The sequence below is a fragment of the Spea bombifrons genome, chromosome 12, assembly GCF_027358695.1.
Source record: "Spea bombifrons isolate aSpeBom1 chromosome 12, aSpeBom1.2.pri, whole genome shotgun sequence".
In the NCBI taxonomy this organism is placed as follows: domain Eukaryota; kingdom Metazoa; phylum Chordata; class Amphibia; order Anura; family Pelobatidae; genus Spea; species Spea bombifrons.
The window spans coordinates 17,615,884-17,637,392 of record NC_071098.1 but is presented as its reverse complement, the minus strand read 5'-3'; the positions used below and the strand labels follow the sequence as shown (position 1 = coordinate 17,637,392).

At 41.0% G+C, this 21,509-nt stretch overlaps 1 protein-coding gene across 1 annotated transcript in view; it reads right to left on the bottom strand.

Annotated features, from left to right (window-relative positions):
• The window catches only part of GRIK4 (glutamate ionotropic receptor kainate type subunit 4), a 249,989-nt gene extending 228,832 nt beyond the window's left edge, over window positions 1-21,157 (bottom strand). Inside the window, exon 1 of the mRNA XM_053452347.1 lies at window positions 20,932-21,157. The gene's annotated coding sequence lies outside the window, so the exon portion shown is untranslated. The remainder of the gene's footprint in view (window positions 1-20,931) is intronic.
• Window positions 21,158-21,509: the final 352 nt, after the last annotated feature.

Sequence of the window (21,509 nt, the reverse complement as noted above, 5' to 3'; positions counted from 1 at the left end):
AAACCCGTAACAATCTAATGTGTTGACTGAAATTTGGTGTCACCGTGATAATTTATATAAGAAAAAAATGGGAGCTACTCAGAGAATGGTTAATTCAACTAGTACACATGTGCATACTTACAAACATTTAGGGTTTTGTGAACAAACTTCTAAAAATGAATAAAATTGACTCCTACACATCCTCACATAACTTGCAGGGGGTATAAACAATAAAAATATTTTTTTTGCTTGTGATTCTCATCTTTCTCTCTAGGAAACTCCAGATGCGTCCAGGGCACATGTATATGGTCTAATTGTTATTTACAGCTGGGTCCTGAAATATTTTGACGCTGACCCAAGATTTGTTATTTTGGGCTGTTTACACAAAATAAATTCAATTTACAGTTAAATAATTGATATGAGCTTCAAGTGCAGTCTCTTAGCTTTAAGTTAATGATATTCACTGTAGGGTTTAGGAATTACAGTTCTTTAATATGTAGCTCACTCCTTTTTAAGAGAACAAAAGGAAGCTATTGCTCTGAACCCACAACATGGAGTTAAAGGAGCTCACAATGCAAGTGAAACAGGCCATCCTTAGGCTGCAAAAAAATCCATCAGAGAGATAGCAAGAACATCAAGAGTGGCCAAATCAACAGTTTTGAGACAAAAAGGATGCACTTGTGAGCTTTGCAACCTGAAAAGGGCCAATTAAATCTGTTTAGTTTAGAAAAACGGCGCCTCAGAGAGGATATGATAGCATTATATACATTTTTGCGGGGTCAATAAAACCACTGTCTGGAAACCTATTTGTAAACAGGACTATGCATAGGACACGGACACGCATTTAGACTGGAAGAAAGGTTTTTTTTACAGTAAGGACAATAAGGATGTGGAATTCTCTGCCTGCAGAGGTAGTTTTATCAGAGTCTGTACAGATATTTAAACAACTGGATGAATACTTGGAAAAACATAATATTCAGGGATATAATTTTTAAATTATGGGGAAAAACTTATTGATCCAAGGAGAGATCTGACTGCCATTCTGGGGTCAAGAAGGAATTTTTGCCCCTAGTTTGTTGCAAAATTGGAAAAAGCCACTATTTGCCTTCTTTTGGATCAATAGCAATTAAAAGATATGGGAAAAGCTGAACTTGATGGATGCATGTCTTTTCTCAGCCTATATAACTATGTATACTTCCAGCAGGATACTCCACCATTTCACAAAGCTCACATCATCTTAAACTGGTTTCCTGAACACGACAATGAGTTCACTGTATGCCAGTGGCCTCCACAGTCACCAGATCTCAATCCAATAGAGCACCTTTGAGACATTCGCATCATGGATGTGCAGCCGACAAATCAGCAGCAAATGCGTGATGCCATCATGTGCATATGAACCAAAATCTCTGAGGAATGTTTCCAGCAACTTGTAGAAAGTATGCCTTGAAGAATGAAGGCAGTTCTGAAGGTGTACCTAATAAAGTGGCTAGTGTGTGTATTTCCGCACACAGGCTTTATTTGATGGGAGTACACAGAGCCATAGCTAGCTCCTTTTGCGCCTGAGGCAAGAATGAAAAATTGTGCTCCCCAGTTATTTCTTTAACAGAGGTTATTTTATTTACACACACCTGCCCATTTACACGCATATATGCATACACTGCCCTTACACATGACTGCCCATAAACACATGTATATACATACACTACACTTACTCACTGCCCTTACACACACCTGCCCATAAACACACAAATATACATACACTATGCGTACACAAGCCTGTACATACATTCCCCTGCCTTTACACACACATATACACACACACACCAGCTTACAAATGCACAAATACCTACACACACTCTCTCACACACACACACAGAGCCCATACACACACACTGCCCATAAACACACGCTAGCTTGCAAACACACAAGCTTACAAACACACATACACTTCCCATCTCTTACTTTTCCCATCTTCCATCATCTTCCATCATCTTCCATCCTGTCATGGGAGCGGGAGGTCTGTGACTCCAGCCCTCTGCAGAGCACCGGGGTGACATCATATCCTGGCGCTCTGCATCATTTGCTGGCACGTAGTGATTAGGGAGAAGGAAGCCGAGGTCTGAAGAGACAGATCTTGCGCTCCCTAATGTTGGGCCGGTTAGAGGGGGCGCCCGATGAGCAGGGCTGGTTGGGGAGAGCACAATCGTGCAGGTGCCTCCGCACTCCCCTGAAGACCGGCCCAGGAGAGGTGGCCTCTCTGCTCGCCCCCTCCCCTATAGATATGCTACTGTTTTTCGCGGTGAATCAGATCCCCTCTTAGACATCTCTTTTCAAGTGAAAACAAGTTGTTTGTCTACTCTTTCTTCATAATTAAAATTCTCTATTCCTTTAATTAACTTTGTAGCTCGCTTCTCCAGATCTATAACATCCTTCTTAAAAACTGGTGCCCAGCACAGCATATTCAAGGTGAGGCCTCACCATTGCTTTATAAATTTGTAAAAGTATATTTTCATCTCGTGATTTAATACTCCTCTTTATGCATGCCAATACCTTACTGGCTTTTGCAACCACTGACTGGCACTGAACTTTGTTGCTAAGTCTATGGTCTACAATTATACCTAAGTCCTTCTCATTTTCAGCTTTTCCCAATGCTATGCCCCAATGCCCAAAGTGCATTACCTTACACTTACCTGCCACTTATTTGCCCAGTCCCCTAGTTTATCCAAATAATTCTGAAGAGAAGCTACATCCTGGTCAGACTTTATAACCTTACCTAATTTTGTGTCATCAGCAAACACAGACAAGTGACGTCCAATACCTATTACAAGAGAACTGGACCCAAGATAGAACTCTGAGAAACCCCACTTACCACAGTTGTCCAGCCTGAGAATTTACCATTAACAACAACTCTTTGCACACTGTCACTATTTCTCATACAAACACAGGCATTTTCTCCAAGACCTATTTGTCCTAGCTTATTCAATAACCACTGGTGTGGAACAGTATCAAATGCTTTTGCAAAATCTTAATAGACATCTACAGCAATACCCTAATCTATACATTTACTCACAACATCATAAAATGCAATTAAATTGGTCTGATATGATCTGTTCTTCACAAAACCGTGCTGACTCCTACTGATAATATCATTGTTCACAAAATATTCCCGTATGCGATCTCTTAATAAACTCTCAATTTCTCCACCACAGATGTTAAGCTTACAGTTCTGTAGTTCCCAGGCTCAGATTTGGATCCTTTTTTAAGAATGGGAACCACATCTGCTTTATGCCAGTCCTTTGGTACTATTCCTGACTGGAAAGAATCTTGGAAAACAGTGGTCTGGCTATTTCTTGACTAACTTCCCGTAGTATCCTTGGGTGAATCCCATCTGGCCCTGGAGCTTTGTCTACTTTAAATTTATTTAATTGTTTAGAAACTTTATCTTGAGTCAGCCATTACCACGATTGATTTAAGGTTTCTGTAGTGCTGAATTGCCTGAATCAGCAGGTAATGTCTCTTCTTTGTTATATACAGAGGGAAAAAAAGGCATTTAGTATTGCTGCCTTTTCCTGATCCTTACTAATTAGCTTACCATCTCCAGATTTCAAAACACCTACATTGTCATGTCTAAATTTTGTGGCATTAATGTACTTAAAAACTCTTTTTGGATTTGTTTTGGTCTCCTTGGAATCATCTTTTCATTGTTAAATTTACCTAGTCTTATAGTCCTTTTGCAAGCTCTTTTGGCATCCTTATACCGTATTTGCTCGATTATAAGACGACCCTGAATATAAGACTACCCTATAGGAAAAAAAGTTTTACCAGTAAATATTAATTTATGTAAACAATTTTTTCATATTTAATAAAAGCTATGATTGAGAAAAATATATTTTTTTATTTCCTTTTATTTGCCCACCTGCCCCCCAGTTATGCACATCTGCCCCCAAGGTTGCCACTCTGCCCCCAGAAATGCCTTAATCCCCCTTTATTTGCCACATGATGTGCCTTTTAACCATCTATATGCCACTCTGCCTGCAGAAATGTCTTATGCCCTCCTATATGCCACTCTGCCCCATGATATGCCTTTTAACCCCCTATATGCCAGAGTGGCATATAGGGGGTTAAAAGGCATTTCTGGAGGTAAATATATATATATATATATATATATATAACTGCTAACAGCAATCAAACTCCTATCAAGCCAAGGCAGCCAGTACATGCTGGAACCTGGGGATGATAGGAGTTTGAGTACAGCCTCCCTATGCCATGCTACCACCCCCCCCTTACACATCCATGCTATCACACACACACTCATTCACAAACATTTAAATACTCATTCATTCCATTAATCACACATACACACACACACAAACCCCCCACCCCCGCACCCCCTTACCTGAACTGCAGATCTCCCACTCGCAGACTTCTGCAGGGGCCCGGCTGTGCGAGCAACTTCTCTGGCCCCGCCCCCAGAGGAAGGAGGGGGAGGCAGAATTATGTGACACTCTGCTAGCTTCCTGCTGCTAATAGAAGAGACGCTGCTTGAGACCAAAGCACCGGTAAGCAGCCTGGCCCCAGCAGACGTTTTTTTGAGGTCGAATTAGAAGATGACCTCGATTATAAGACGAGGGGTATTTTTCAGAGCATTTGCTCTGAAAAAAACCTCGTCTTATAATCGAGCAAATACGGTACTTGACATTTGATGCCACTGAGCCCTCTGACTTGTACAGTTTAAATGCCAGTTTCTTTGTTCGCATTACCTAACACTTTTATTCATCCACATTGGTTTTAGTTTCTTTCTTGTGGATTTACTTCCTGACGGTACATGTTTAGAAATAGATTTTTGAAGTGTGAGTTTAAATACACTCCACTTGTCCTCTGTATATCTTTTGGACAACGAGGTCATCCCAATGAATTCTCTGCAAGCATGTCCTTAACTTGTTTAAATTAGCTTTTTTTAAAGTTAAGTGACTTGGTGACAGTTACAGCAGTATGCTTTTTACTATTAATTTCAAACTGCACCATATTATGATCACTACTTCCCAATTGCTCCCGTACTTGAAAACAGCTCCAGGTTGTTCGTTAATAGAAGATCCAAATAAGCCCCCTTTCTCGTTGGTGCCTCTACAAACTGAGACATGTAGTTGTCATGCAACTTTCACTGAATTACCAATATACCAGTCAATGTCAGGGTAATTAATCCCTCATGACTAGAACATTACCCTGCTGTGCAGCTTTTTCAAATTATAAAAAAACCTGATCTTCCATATCCTGGTCACTGTTACCCCTTTTATTCCTGTTATTCCTCACTACTTTGCTCTGGCCATTTACATTTTCTGTAGTTATGGAACAAAAGGTAACCTTTGGGCTGAGTACAGCTCCATTGTTATTATTATTATTTATAACATCAGTCACCTGCCTACAATCTGAGCCCCCCTTCTCCACCCTCCTTGGTTCTATCTAAGGCAGGGGCGTCCAACCTGCGGCCCTCCAGCTGCTGCAGGACTGCATCTCCCATAGTCCTCACCCAGCCCCTTAGCTGAAAGAGCATTATGGGACATCTAGTCCTGCAGCAGCTGGTTTGAAGCCCCTGATCTAAGGTATACTCCCTCTCTTTACTTCCTATCCTATTTAATGTCCTCACCCCCCCCCAGCACAGCAGACCATCTTACATTGAGGTGCAATCCGTCATGACTATAAAGATTGTACCCAAGTGCAAAAACAGCCCAATGCTCTAAGAACCCAAAACCCTCCTTCTTACACCAAGTCTTCAGCCACGCAAGACTTCATCCTGGGGAGGTAAGATAGCAATTGTCAGCTTCCATCACACTATAGAAACAGTTTCTTCGTGATCACTTTTAGCGATCATAGAGAGAGGACTCGTTAGTGCCACCATGTATGATATATATTGTTAATGCAGAAAAGATTAATTTGCTTTTGAAATACGGTACTCTTTGTCACAAATGGCTGTTTTAACATTTCTGCGTTGTTTGTGTTTAGCTGCAATTTACTTCTCTCATTTCTGTACCCAATATATTTTTTTATTTTCAGGACAAGAAGAACTTTCTTTAGATACTATTATTTTGATCATATCATATAATGTTTTATAAAAAAAAAATATATGGTGAAAAATGTCAAACAAAAATCTGAACCTCTGTTCACAATGATCAATGACAAGGAGGGGTTAAGACCAAACAAATGGCTCTGATATGATCTATTTGGTTGATATATTTCATTAAATTTATAGTGAACAGACTAGCTCTCTCTCTCATTAATCAGAAGGCAGATCCATACTAAAAACATTGTCTTTGACAAGGCAAATGGAAATCCCTCTCCTGAGCAATCACACGGTTAGCCAGCATCTCATTGGATTTTGCTGGCATCCAGCAACATCCCCTGAGCGGAGCTCTTGCCAGCAGTAAGGAAAGTATGTTGCCCTTCAATATGGCGAATGTGATTGGTACAGAAAGCGATCTCACATCAGTCCTACATATTTTTTTGTGTCGTTGAATGCCTCGATATTGCAGCAACAATGTCTGAATGAAGGAAGCAATTGTTGATCACTTTATAAGCTCATTTCTCCGCATGACATACCATGCACGTCAGTTGTCATTAACTGTATGTTTTTCCGTGATGTACTGGGCACATCAATTGTCAAATAGGAGTTAAAGAAGAACATTCACCATTTTTTATGATTATCATATTAAAAAATCAGTTTTCAAAACCACTGGGCTGCTTTCTTTTATAAAACAGTTTGACATATATCAGCATATCAGTCATTTGTATGTGATCGTATGCTCCTGAGTCCCTCACTGTGTATGTGACTGTGTGTGTGTATAATGTCTGGTAATAGAGAAGTTAATTCACTGAAACTGTTCATGTCTGGTAATAGAGGGGTTAATTGTCCGAAATTACACATATCTGGTAATAGACTAGATGTATATTATAATATAAATATATTAAATTTGAAATCAACATGGGTCCCATGGTTTCCTAAAAATTTATATAATATAAAATGTATTTTATGTGTTTGTCGTGGTATGTGAATCAGTATGTATGTGAGATATATACACCTGTGTGTGTCTAATCCGCTCCTTAATGGAAAAAATAAAATGTGACCACCCTAATTCCCTTCTGGTAAAAAAACAGAATGAATAATGAAAGTCTAGAGTGGAAAGTATTTTATTGGGCAAGTAGGACTTCGATATCCATAAACTTTAAGCTTAGCGTGGTGCTTTAGAACGGAAAGTCACGGGGTCTATAGATAAGGAAAATTTATTGGAAAAAAATAAATAAAACCAGGTTTATTCCAACGTTAAACAATGTTACTGTATTACCGTATTTGCTCGATTATAAGACAAGGTTTTTTCCAGAGCAAATGCTCTGGAAAATACCCCTCGTCTTATAATCGGGGTTGTCTTATAATCAGACCTCAAATAGGTCTGACTATGAGACTAAGATCCATATCCCCCGCAGCGATGCAGGGGACCAGGATCCTCCTGTGTTATGCCCCCCCCCAACTTACCGGTGCTTCTACACGCTGCCCGGACTATGCACCGGGGACTCAGATGCAGGGGACCTGGATCCTCCTGTGTTATGCCCCCCCCGACTTACCGGTGCGTCTGAGTCCCCGGTGCTTAGTCCGGGCAGCGTGTAGAGCTCTACGCGATTCGCGTAGACAACTTCCACTCAGTTGTCTACAAGAATCGCGTAGAGCTCTACACGCTGCCCGGACTGAGCACCGGGGACTCAGAAGCACCGGTAAGTTTGGAGGAGGGAGGTTAAATGGGGGGGCATAAGGCATTTCTGGAGGCAGAGTGCTCTGTGAAATGCCTTTTAACCCCCTTAATGCCACTCTGCCTCCAGAAATGCCTTTTAACCCTCTATACGCCACTCTGCCTCCTGAAATACCTTATACTTCCCTATATGCCACTCTGCCCCATAATATGCCTTTTAACCGTATAAGGCAATTCTGGAGGCAAAGTGGCACATAGGGGTCAGAAGGCATATCATGGGGCACAGTGGCATTTAGAGGGTTAAAAGGCATATCATGGGGCACAGTGGCATATATGGAGTATAAGGCATTTCTGGGGCAGAGTGGCAAGCCTGGGGCCAGATGTGCATAACTGGAAATAAAAACAAAATATTTTTCTCAATCGTAGCTTTTATTAACAAACAATTGTTCACATAGTTTACATGAATTAACATTTACTGGTAAAACTTTTTTCCTATAGGGTCGTCTCATATTCAGGCTTTTTCGTTTTTTCATAAATTAATATTCAGATTTTGGGGGGTCGTCTTATAATTGAGCAAATACGGTATTATTATTTTAAGTGCCAAAAACGTACGCAGTGCTGTACAATTTGATTGCGGCAGTTAACACTTACAAATATACATTAATATATACAGACACATCAGGAGTTGCGAACTGTATTACTTACCCTTTTTAAGGAGCACTAATGCAAGATTATTGATCAAGACCGGGGGCTTAATTACAATTATAACGTATTAGACTTAAACTTTAATTGTTGAAGATTTAACATAAGAAATCTAGGTAAAATGAAAAGCATTGCTATTGCTACTAGAGGCTTTTGGAAATGCTGAATGAAAACTAGTGTCAAGATGTGGAAAAACTAATAAGACAAAAAGATTTAGTAGACTTATTAATATCACATAATACATAAATTGTTCTAGGAAGAAAGCATTTGGGAAATAATGATTATGAAAGGGATTTGCTTCAGATTGCCTTGTAGGAGCAATATTATTTGGAAGCAACTGGAACATTTAATTTTAGTGAATCTAATTTTATATTTCTAATGGATGAAGCATATCAGTTGTGATGTAACCTTTTCAAAACTAAGAACTTCAAAGATTAGCTTCAGAATATTACATACCAGCTGATATTTAAATGCTAAAGACCCTTCTAAATTAATTTATAACTACCTTTACTTTATGATTTTGTTTGCAATTAATTCAATAACTTTGATGATATTTTATTTTAAAGTAAGGGACTATTTTACGTTAGGAAAGCTAAAATCCATGACTAGAAATGGCAGAATCAGTGTATCAATCAATTTCTATATCATGTGTCCTATATATCAACAATAGTGTCAGTAGCTGTGGCTACAAGGTTTTGGTTTGACACAGAAGTAGGCACCACCATACTTTGTGACAGATTGTCATACTCTGTATCTTGGGTGCTGCTACAATAGTCATCTAGTTCTCTGTAATGTGACAGGGTGAAAGATGGCTTCTATGTAAGCAGGGAATTGGAAAGAGCAGTTTATTCCAGTGACTAATGGGTTAACTGCTGGTCCAATTAACACAGGTGCCCCAGGTTTAAATCTGCACTGAGATAAATGTAGGGTGGAGGAAACAGACTCTCTTTCTCTAACTGAGAACAGCCCACTGCAATTTGTCCACAGGAACAGGAGGTGTACTTGAGCTCCAGGGTGCTACAAGGTGGGCTGGTAAGAGAGACAAGAGAGAAGTATATTCTGTTTTATTTTATACTGGAAACCAGCGGGCCAGTTCTGTGTTTGTCAGGGAAGACTACTGTTTAGTAAGTCACCTAAATAGGAGTAGGATTTTCTTTGTATGTTTGTTTGACTGAGTTGGTGCAATAAAAGCCTGGAAACATATTGGGTCTCCTGCTGTTCTAGAAGTTTCCTAAAAGGTACTTTACTACAATATGTACATATCTTGTTTCTCTGTGTTTAACCACTTCATTACTCCTTTGATGTACTATTACGTCCTATAAAACACGGTATGAGGGCCACATCGTATATTTAGTACACTTTTACTGGCCGGATCAAAAAAATAAAAAATATTTGGGATAATCAACATTATATGAGTCAGAACAAAAGAGAAGTGTGACAATTACAAAGAAATGATGGCATGCATACACTGGAAAATGAAATATAATGAACAACTTCCAATCTTCTGGAAATACTCCTATTCATAACGACTAGGAGATGATATATCAAGGCATTTCAGCAAGGGAAACAATCTTTCAATATGGCGCTGTCCTTCTCCAGACAAGAGCTTTAGAAGCAATCAATGACTGCTCCCAGTGTTCAGGGAATTGGGAATATCCAATGATGTTCTTTGACATATTCATTAGCAAAACGATTGATCACTTCAAAGCCAGTGATCTTGCACAGCAGCACTTTTTTTAAAAAATGTTTTATAGATTAAAATATTTTTTTCATTAGATAAATTAAATATTTATTTTATTAGATATTGTGACCGTGGGCAGGGCATGGTGGTTGAAGGTGTCTGTATTTCACAGACAATACAGCAATACAATGTGTTGTGTGATTACCCCAGAGAGAGTTTTGTTAGTCAATAAAGGATATTTTGTAATTTAGTTTGGTTCCTGTGGTGGAGCATTTTAAAGAAAATGGAGGGCCATTGCTCCACTCCATAGTTTACTTGCAGCAGGTGAGGCGTCCAGTCCAGAGTTTTTGATATCCTCAGTGGCGTCTCCAGCTTTCATATTTAGGGGGGCAATTATAAAACGCTACATATACACCCTAGGTGTGTGTGTGTGTGTATATAAAAATTATATATAACTGTGCGCTTACCTCTCGCCAGCGGCGCCTTATATGAAGTTAAAGGTGTTGACACACCGCGCCACCCAATGGCAGTGCCTCAGCACTTTGTCCCACGTCTTAAAAGGGGTGGGATGAGGAGCTGATGCACGGCCATTGGGCGGCGCCTCTTTCTGACCCTACCATGACAATGAAAGGTCCTCTTCACCGTAATCGTTCCCAGAGTCCCTTTGTCCCCTCATTCAATAAGCCACACCTCTATTTTACTTTCTCCCTGTAGTTCAGGTATAGATCAAATAAACACGTGTAAACAGCACATGCGTGTATAGATCAACTGAATGAGACATAAAAACCCTGTATTTGCAGGTACACATAAATGATGTATGGAAACATAGCATAACAGGTATAGATCAACAGAACACACAAACCCAGCACTGCAGGTGTATAGATATCTGGAAATCACATGTAAACTCAGTACTGAAGGAATAGATCAAATAAACATATGGAAACAACGCTGCAGGTATTGATCAACGTAATAAGACATACAAACCCTGTATTTGCAGATATATATAAAAATTGTATGGAAACATAGCATAGCAGACATAAATCAACAGAATAACACAAAAACCCAGCTTTGCAGGTATAGATCAATTGAAATGCACATAAAAAGCATTAAAGGTGTAGATAAAACCCACTTCATTTGAGGCATAGATCACAGGTTTCACACCCCAAAGGCCAGCCCTGGCATCCACACTGCCCACTTAGAACCTGACCAGCACCCAAATGACATACATAGGACTTGCCATCTCTGTCCCCAAACATCCCAGCATGAGTCAACTTTGTCCCCAAACAGCCCAGCGTACATCTTTGTCCCATAGACATGCTACCTGTGCCATCTTTGTACCATAAACACCCTGCTTGTGCCATCTTTGATACACACAAACACTTTTACACTCACTAATTCATACTTTAATTCACATAATTCATTCACAATAATTTATTCTCTCACTCTTTCACACAAAGCATTTACACATATTCATTAATGCATTCTCACAAATTCATTGATTCTGTCACTCATTCACACAATTCATCCATGGCCCCCTCTGGCTCCCCTTTGCTGACGCCACTGGATATCCCAGGTAGTTAATCACCTGTTGGCAATGTGCAGCAGGAGTCTACTACAAAATTTCCCTGTGAAGCCATCCTCCCTCACCTTGCCATCCTTCTTCACCCTCTGCTAAACCCAGCCAGTACCTCAAGAACTGCATGTATGCCTTCGCTGTTTGATTAGGTAGAGAAGCCTAAGGGAACTCTGACAAGTCCACAAAGTGAGGGTCTATAAATAATGCAGGCAAGAAAGACCCATGGGGGATGCATCTGGAGGCACCACCCATACCTCTCGAGCTGTAGGAAGGAGAGAAACGTCTGTGGACCCTCCGTCTTTTTTTTTTTATTGCCAGCAGGACCATAAAGCTCTAGAGAGGTGTCCCTGAAATCTTTAGCAACCTAGCACAGTCATCCTTGCCAGAGGGACCCAGAAAGCAATGATGTTTCAGCCCCCAGCCATTCCAAAAATATATCAAAAACTCAAGTGATAGCAGGAGATTAGACAACCCATGGGCAAACACATATCATAAAGATAATCACCTTTAAAGTGCATGCTCACCAAGTGAAATGATGGATGAACAGGTAGCAGGCAAAAGGCCAGCTCAGTTTCCCATTTTGCGAACAGGTTAGACTGAACTGCTTCCCGAACCAGCTAAAGAGCTTTGTCAAACCAAGTGTACAGCACCCTTGTTGACGGGAACAACAGATGATGGATCAGGCGGAATTCACAAAGTTCCTTTGTGAGTATCAAACCATAAATGGGAGATTTGAGATTACGGGGGAATTAAAAGGGCCAGCAATCTTGCCTGCAACAAATTCCTTATATACCACTGTGAATGAACCTAAAAAATAGGTGCTACCATGATGAAGTGAAAATGAAAATACAATAAGTAAAATAATAATACTTACCAAATAGACTGCAGCTGCCCAAAACAACACTCTTCCTCAAAGTGTAAAAATATCAACGAACCAAAGATGTATGGGGCGCAGGTATATATGTAGGGAAGAAAAAATAAAACAATATAGTGTAGATGGTATGTGCAAAATAAATAAAAAATGTGATGTGTTGCACTCACAAAAGCAAAAGGTGATTCTGACCCATCGGCATGGAGTAAGATAAATTATTTAATTCTCTTCGTATAAAATCTAAAAAGACAAACTAAAATAGTGCAATATCTTCAAGTAAAATACAAATTTTTCAGAAAAATGCACTCACAATTTTACATGCGCAAAAGTGCATATGCAGGCGTTTTGTATAAAAATCCACCAAAGGTAGAATACACTGAAGTCCAATTTTGATCCTTCTCGACGCGTTTCGCCCCTTGGGCTTCTTCAGGAGATCAAACGGTAAGTCAATCGGTATCTTGATTGTTCCCGCGTATGTCAATAAAGTTGTAAACAAGAAGGAACGAAGGCTATCTAGCCTGTATTCGGGAGGGTTTCCTGGCGAACCTCCCGATGGGCGGGGAAAGAAGACAGTTAAAAACAATTCACGAGACCCGGCTTTGAGAGGATGGTCTATATAATCAAACGAAAAAGAAAAAGAAAAAAGGAAGAGAGAAGAGAAAAGCAAGAGAACCCACCGAAGGCTCTAGTGATTCTTATAAACGTGTATGTGTGCCATGTATATTAACGTGACTTGAATTGTATTGTATTGTATATTAACCCTAACAAATTCCTTACCTTTTTTTTTCTTCTCATACTACAACCTTATTTAAACAAACCAAATGTACATTTTTTGAAAACATTAGAAACCTAGAAGGAAAGAAGGCAATCAAAAATTCATAGCTGAAACCATCTTCCGATAACCCTCCAATGGCCTGCTCCTCATAGCGCCTGAGCCCATGGTAGTATCCTTTTGACGCACACTGGCATCTTCGACATTACCAGCCTCTTCCCTACTGCCTTGCTCAGGCACTGCTCCTTTTGCCTTTTGAAAGCATCTCACCACCAGGTTAGCCCCCGCAATGCTAACACTCATACTTAAATCTGCAGAAGCTGTACAATCGGCAGTGGCTTTCATTATAGAGCCAGCAGACCCCTTTTTACCTCTGGAAAGGACACTAAGCCAGACAATGTCATCAATAGAAGCCACAAGTTCACGTCCTGCATGTCAAAGCAAAGCCCCAACATAACCGCCATATTTTGGCAAAATTGCTGGTCATACTTAAACTAGATCTTATAAAACCCCACACTAAATCCATATATGCAAATAAGGACAGACTCTGCTCAGGGGAACTTTTTACACACAATTCCTGCAAAGGCAGCAAATACCTGCAACCAGGTATCTTCCTAGGCTTATCTACCATTTCCTTATCCTGTGGGACCTCCACATACTTAACCCTCCATTATCTTATCTCTAAGCTCTGCCAAAATATGCACACCAACTGGCGTCCGCTCACGTGCCACGGCCTGAGCAACAGACTGCCTTTCTAAAAACCAGGAGACTGCACTTGTCTCAGAACATGCTTCTTGAGAGGTACCTGTCAACTGGGAGGAAACCCCCCTGACAATCCTATGACAACCTATCCACTACCCTCCTCAGCAAGTATAAAATAATGGCACTACCTGCACCTCCTTGCCCCAAAACCCCAGGCCCTTATATTCACTAGGTCTAATGCAGAACCGTGGCTGCTGTACAGCTGGCAGAGGGTTGAGCATCTACAGGGATGTCGTCTGCCATTGAGAGATAGTCAGAGGAGGGGCGCTGCGACGGTCCAGCCATCTGGCTACCCCCACCCTTGCCTGTCCTCTCCCAGATTGGCATTGCAGCACTCACGTAAATGTGCATGCACAGATTCCAGTGCTGTGGGTGAGCTTGGGACTGCGCATTTTCCTGGAGTGCCTGTTAGCCATCTCCTGCTGAGGGAGGTTCATTCCTTCCTACCACTCCACTGCAGCAGCCTGGAAAATTGGAGGAAGAAGATGAGCAGCTACACTCTGCCTAGGTGGGGAGCCCAAATGGGGCCTCACAAGCCACACTGGACCAGGGTTTAGCCTGGCAGGGGACCTCAAGCTACTGGCCCTCACTTTTAACAGACCTACTGTAGTAACAATGTTGCACTCCTTAATATTATTCCACTGTCTTAGTAGCTACAATTATATAACTAATATAACGCTGCCACCACCAAGACAATTTATAAATGGGGTGCTTGGTACCCCAAACTAATTAGACTAAAAACCCACACAGTAGACTTTAACACAATAATTATGTGATTTTTAAATTACCAATAAAAACGGTCTCATCAGGTAACGTGAGTCTTTACCAGACAAAGGCAGAACTTAATAAAGGAATATTTATTATGAACAAAAATAGTCACAGTGCATACAAAAAAAAAAAACAGATGATAAACAGATTTACACCAAACAGATAAAAATAAAAAGGAGAAATTACAGAAAACCTAACTACTCACTTGAATGGTAAAGTAACAGTTTTTCTGTCTGTAGGGCTCCGGCAAGGAAAGATGGCGACTTACTCAAAATTAGATCTTGGTCCCTAGTAAGCACACTGACCAATTCTCATTAACTTTATACCTTTTCCGGTTCATCTTGAGTTTCCAAACCGGCCCAGATGTGGTATAAGCCGAGGGAAGGTGTACCATAAGTGACCTCCCCCTTGTGTTGTGGAAACATGAGTCAAAAAAACTTACTTTCATTTTATCGTCCCTCCTGTGCTGGCTCCAGCAATAATTAATGCATTTATGAATTTCTTGTAAATTATGAAGTCCATAGATATGTCACACTTGCTACTTATGACTGAACATCACAGACTTCACAATTCCTTCCGAACCGTTTAAGTTGCGCCGCCATATTTGTATTCTTTTTGTAGGGTGCGCTTTCCCTGTACTAGGTATGCACAAAAGGAGGTATGATTATGAATATATGGTAAAGGTTCTCCTTGCCCCTCAAATATCATAAAAAACCTAGGAGAACTTGTTAGGGAACAAAAAAATATGGTTTGTATTCTAACAAAACTACTGTATTTGCTCGATTAAAAGACGAGCATTCTTATATTCGAATATTCTATATTCAAATATAGGTCTGACTACAAGACTAAGATCCAGATCCCCGGCAGCGCTGCAGGAGACCTGGATCCTCCTCTCTGACAGCCGGTGGACGTCTGCAAGATGCGCGCAGACGACCTCCACTGCTGCGAGCACTTCTACCGGGGCTTCTATGACGGAGCGCTGGCGGTACATGACCTTCCGCCGTGGCTTCCATGGTGGACCACTGGAAGTACCAGCCAGCAGCAGCGGAGGTTGTCTACGTGCATCGCACAGACGTTCACTGGCTGCCAGAGAGGAGGATCCCACGCAACACTGCAGGGGATCTGGATCCTCCCTCCCTGGCAGCCAGTGAATGTCTGCATGATATGCGCAGACAACCTCCGCTGCTACCCAACAGTTCCGCTGGGGCTTCTATGACGGAGCACAGGCGTGACGTGACCTTCAGGTGCTCAGTCATAGAAGCCCCGGCGGAAGTCAGGGGTAGCAGCGAAGGTTGTCTGGGGGGTATAAGGCATATTGGGGGGCAGATTGACAACTAGGAGGGAATAAGGCATGTCTGGGGGCAGAGTGGTAAATAGGGGGTATAAGGCACATCATGGGGGCAGAGTGGCAAATCGGGGGGCTATAAGGCATATCGGGAAGGCAGGGTGGCAAATAGGGGGGTATAAGGCATATCTGGGGGCAGACTAGCAAGCCGTGGGGCAGATGTGCATAACTGGGGGCAGGTTGGCAAATAAAAGGAAATAAAAACAAAACATGCATTTTTCTGAATCATAGTTTTTATTAAAAATGAAAAAATAGTTTACACGTGAATTAATATTTACTATTAAAACAGATTTTCTTATAGGGTAGTCTTATATTCAGGCTTTTTATTTTCTTTCCCCTAAATTAATATTCAAATTTGGGGGGGGTTCATCTTATAACCAAGCAAATACAGTATTTAGTTAGGTCCATCTCACGTTACCATTTGTTTTGTTTTTCAATGGTTTAATCTAGTTTCTGCCTATTCAGAGATAAAACCTGATGTGGATGATTTTGATGGAAAAAAAAATTCAAGAAATTAAAAGTATCACAATTTATACCAGCATACTACTATGAGGCAAAACACATCACAGACAAATCAGCAGGCTTCTTTCTTCTGCAGATGAAGCTTCACGCTTCAATCTATTTTATGGAAGTCTCTTAACAGTGCAAGGTTTCCACCAGATGTGGTAGGAGAAGACTTGGCAGTCAACGGGAAGAAACCTTACTTCAGTGATTAAGTTCAGCAATTGCAAACCAGATGACCCCAAGATCCAAGATGGTTTCTACATTTGTCCTAAATAACTGACACTCAATTTAGTTTACCACAATGCAGTACAAGAAGTAACTGTGTCTTGAAGATTGTGCTAAGATAACAGAGCAAAACATACAGTATTCTGTACAAATGAAAATGCACCTGTGAGAAAAACTAGGACTGAAAAGAAAAAAAACAGCAAATTTTCAATGTGATACCAGTAATATAGGTCTGTGACAGGGACGTCCAACGTGTGGCCCGCGGGCCAAATGCGGCCAGACTTAGAGGTGGGCCGGCTGGTCCGTGGGCTGGCAAACCACATTCAAAGCGGCTCCCCGGCTGCGAAGCTCAAAGCAACCGTGGTGTGGCTGTAAGACCGCCTCTGCCGGCCACTTTAACTTTAATTAAGCAGAGGCGGCTTTGAACTTCATGGCCGCTTTAAACACATGAAGTTCGAGGGGGCGGGCTCACAGAAGGTGTTCCTTGTGGCAAGGAGAGGGTCATAACATCGGAGGAGAGCAGGAGGAAAAAAATTAAAAAATGTAAGTATTACCAAAATGGTTAGGGGTTATAGGAAAGCGGTCCCATATTAAATGGGGGGTGGCTGGGTTATGGCATTACAAAATAAATATAAACAGGGGTATGTATGGCTGGGGGTAATACACATGGCAGTGGGGCATCAATAGACGAGGGTGGTTGGGCATCACATTAACCAATACATAAGGGATGGGGAATCAATACACAACGGGGGGGCAATACACAAGGTTGTGGGGGGGGACACAATCAATAGTAAAGGGGGCCTTGCTGGGACATCAATACAGAAAGGGGCAAAAATACAAAAGGGGCAGTTAATGACAAAGCAGTGTAGAAAATAAAAATGTTCATGCTTCAGTGTTGCAGAGCCTGTCCTGGTGTGTGTCTGGGTATCGGTGTGGGAGAGCCTGTCCTGGTGTGTGTGTCGGTGTGGCAGAGCCTGTCCTGTGTGTTTGGGTGTCGGTGTGGCAGACCCCATCCTGGTGTGTGTGTCTGGGTTGTCGGTGTGGCAGACCCCGCCCTGGTGTGTATGTGTGTGTGTGTGTGTGTGTGTGTGTGTGTGTCTGGGTGTCGGTGTGGCAGACCCCATCCTGGTGTGTGTGTGTCTGGGGTGTTGGTGTGGCAGAGCCTGTCCTGGTGTGTGTGGTTATCGGTGTGTCAGAGCCTGTCTGGGTGTGTGTGTGTTTAGGCATCTGTGTGGCAGAGCCTGTCCGGGTGTGTGTGTGTTTGGGGGTTGGTGTGGCAGAGCCTGTCCTGGTGTGTGTTTGGTCATCTGTTTCCTGGTACTCTATTCACTGCAGGAGTAAATACAACTATTTAATTTTTACTTATCCAGAGATAAAATGACCTCCTGAATTTGTAGTCACTTCAGAGGACAACACTTCCTTGGCCCAGACATCAGTGAGGAAAAGTAAAGGTTTTGTGTTATTTACTCTGTTTCAATCTGCTTATTTTATTAAAAAGGATTAGTGGCACTAAATTGTGGCTTCAGGTGTCCCGTGTATGATAACTTTTTTAGTGTACTGATTATTTAGAGTCCCACCACTTAAGATTCTATCTTGTATTATCTGCCGAGCACTGATGTCATCTTTACGCAGTATACATTGATGCTGAGGAGTTAGATTCTGTCTCTTTTATTTATTTCCATAAAATGGCCACCAAAATCCTCAGCACCAGGCCCGTGATGCTCTCAATCCGCCCCTGCCTCCAGTGTGCGTCAGCCAGCTTAAATCCAGCTTGTACCCACAGTGTGTTCCAGACTTGTGCATTTTTATTTGGCTAAACTTGTTTTAAATGGTTTGTGGACTGACTTTGTTTTACTGTTTAAGTAATTTAGTATTGATAGAATGACATATAAAAGTTGATTTTAAAAAAAAAAAAGCTTCCACTGTTTTTTTCATTATCACCAAATTAACTCTTTATTAATATGCATTATAAAGCTAAAAGGCCATATTTTCTCTCAGTGAAAAATGAGTGCGGCCCACGCACACATACGTTTCTGATGAAGTGGCCCACTGCAGAAAAAACTTGGACGCCCCTCGTCTACGATGACTAGTAATGGGCCCTCTTGTTACACTGTTGCCCTGCATCCCATCTGATCTCGATCAGCCCCTGGCCAAGTGGTGCCTCAAGTGGTAAAGTCCATGTAGCATAAGCAAAACAAAGAGTAGACATTCAAACATTAACAACTCATTTCCTAAGCTGGAAGGTGAAGCAGTAGATTGGCTTTGAGATTTAGATGATAATAAACTACTGGTGTCAAATCAACGTTTGTAGGAACAAAGTCACTCTGATGTCAGTGTGAAGGTCATGAGGGACTTTCAGGTACAAGAAGGGAAGCTTAAGAGCCTTAAGCCAATGATAAAAACGTCTGTTCAGTTTAAAGTTGTGGCTCTATTTCTTCAAGGATAAAAAAAATTGTAAGGGATACAATTGGTATAAAATGCCAGGTAACAGCAACCAACATTGTTTCTGTTATAAGGAAACATTCTGTTAACTCACATATACCAGTAATATTACAGCCTCTGCAAGGCTTGTTTTTAACATAGAAAATGATACTTATACATCTTTGTATAAGTAGGTTTGCACCTGTAGTCTTTTAGTGGCATTAAAGGCAATACTGGTATCCTAAGGAAGCATCGAGTTAATAAGTGATGTATAGCATATAAAGTTCCATTTTTAACATAATATCCACATAATAATATTAATGATAATAAATATTATTAATATAAATCTTTTGTTTCTTGAATAGCTAATATACAGTTACTAGTTAACTTTATATATCAAATTCTGTTAACTTATAATTAAATGTTTCTAAACTATGGTACCTCTGCTTGTATATATTTAAATAAATATATATAAATATGTATTAAAATATACATCTTAAATATGTATTAAAATATACATCTTATACATCCACCTTGCACATGTGGCGGCAATATGAAGTCAACTACAGAGCCTTCTATGAACACCAAGGAGTGAACTCTATTTACATTAGCACTATATGATATAAACTGCAATTTCATTTGGTGCAACATACACTCTGTGTTCTTGCTTTACACAAAAGGATACAGACAGTGCACACATCAAAGCACGTCATTGGTGGATAGGCATAGAGAGACATGCTGGTGCAGTCACCCTAGCAACCAGTTCCCGCTAATTGTACTTAACACTTTGCATAAGCATTGCTCATTATACGTAGCCTGCTTGCACGTACACATATTGAATTCAAAGTGATTGCTAGGACATTAAATTTGATAGATAATAACAATCGTGCTGTTCTTAGACATACACAGACAGTGGAGCTTTGTACAGACAGAATATAGCGCCGCTTAATACCAAAGCCGACTGTTTTCAACCCATCTGAATATTTTAGTAGCAAAGCCTGCAATGCATTGCAAAGCGCCATCTCATCTCCCCGTTCGGGCTCCCTTTAGCAGATTTCTGCATCACGTTTGATTGTAGTCTGTAAATCCTTGCTATACAACATGAAATAATGACGGTATCCAGAGGTTATGTTACGTTTCTCTCCAAATCCCTCAGAGCTCGATCACAGCGCACCCAAAATGGTTTTGTGAAGGTACATTTAGTTTAGAACGTGTGCATTCATATGTAGGCATGTGTATTTACATGTGTGTGGCGGAAGAATGCAAGCTTTCAACCAGTACACAAAGATTACAATCCAAATGAATTAACTCTTTCCTGCTGCTACTCTATTAATCGCTACCTAAGAGTGATGGCCGTTTCGAACCTATAAGGTTAGTTACAGAGGAATATAGAGTAATATACACCATAGCGAACGGCTGTGAGAGAATTACTTTCAATACATATTATGCACAATGCAGTATGCGATATATATATATATATATATATATATATATATATATATATACTACCTTATTGCACGGCTCTTTGCAGAAGTCATTGCATGATTCCCCCCCCCCCTGCTGCCGTGAAAGTGATGCTAGGATCCCACCTGCTCTCAGGGTCTTCTCTGCAGCGATATCCTATGAGAGATTGTGGTGGCGCTTCGGGGGGAGCAGTCCCTGTCTTCCCTTTCCTTCTCTTCCATGCTTCATTCTGCCTGTGGTGTCAAGTCCCAGACGCCGCTTTGTAAATGCAGTGCCTGCCTCATATGGTATGGATGCAGATAGGAGAAGCCGAGAGTGGTGGTGACTGCAAAAGAGAGCAGCAAGATCCAGAAAAAAACAAGCGACCGTGGGGAGAGGATGAGAGCTATTTGGAGGCGGGAGAGATGGAGAACCAGAGAGAGGAGGGAAGAAGGAGAAACGGAGGAGGGATAAGTAGTGGTGGAAGAACTTGCCATAGACATTGAAATAATGAGAAGGAAAAGTTTAACCAAACTGATTAAAAGGACAGATAAGTCTCTATTATTACTAATGGGACATAAATGTCCCTGAGAGAAGAATGTGCAAACATCAAAATGCATTGTTTGAAAGTTAATAATGAAATAAATCCACTTACTAGGGAGATCATTACATTTATTTATATATCGCCAGCAGACTCCATAGCACTGTTACAATCACTGGAATA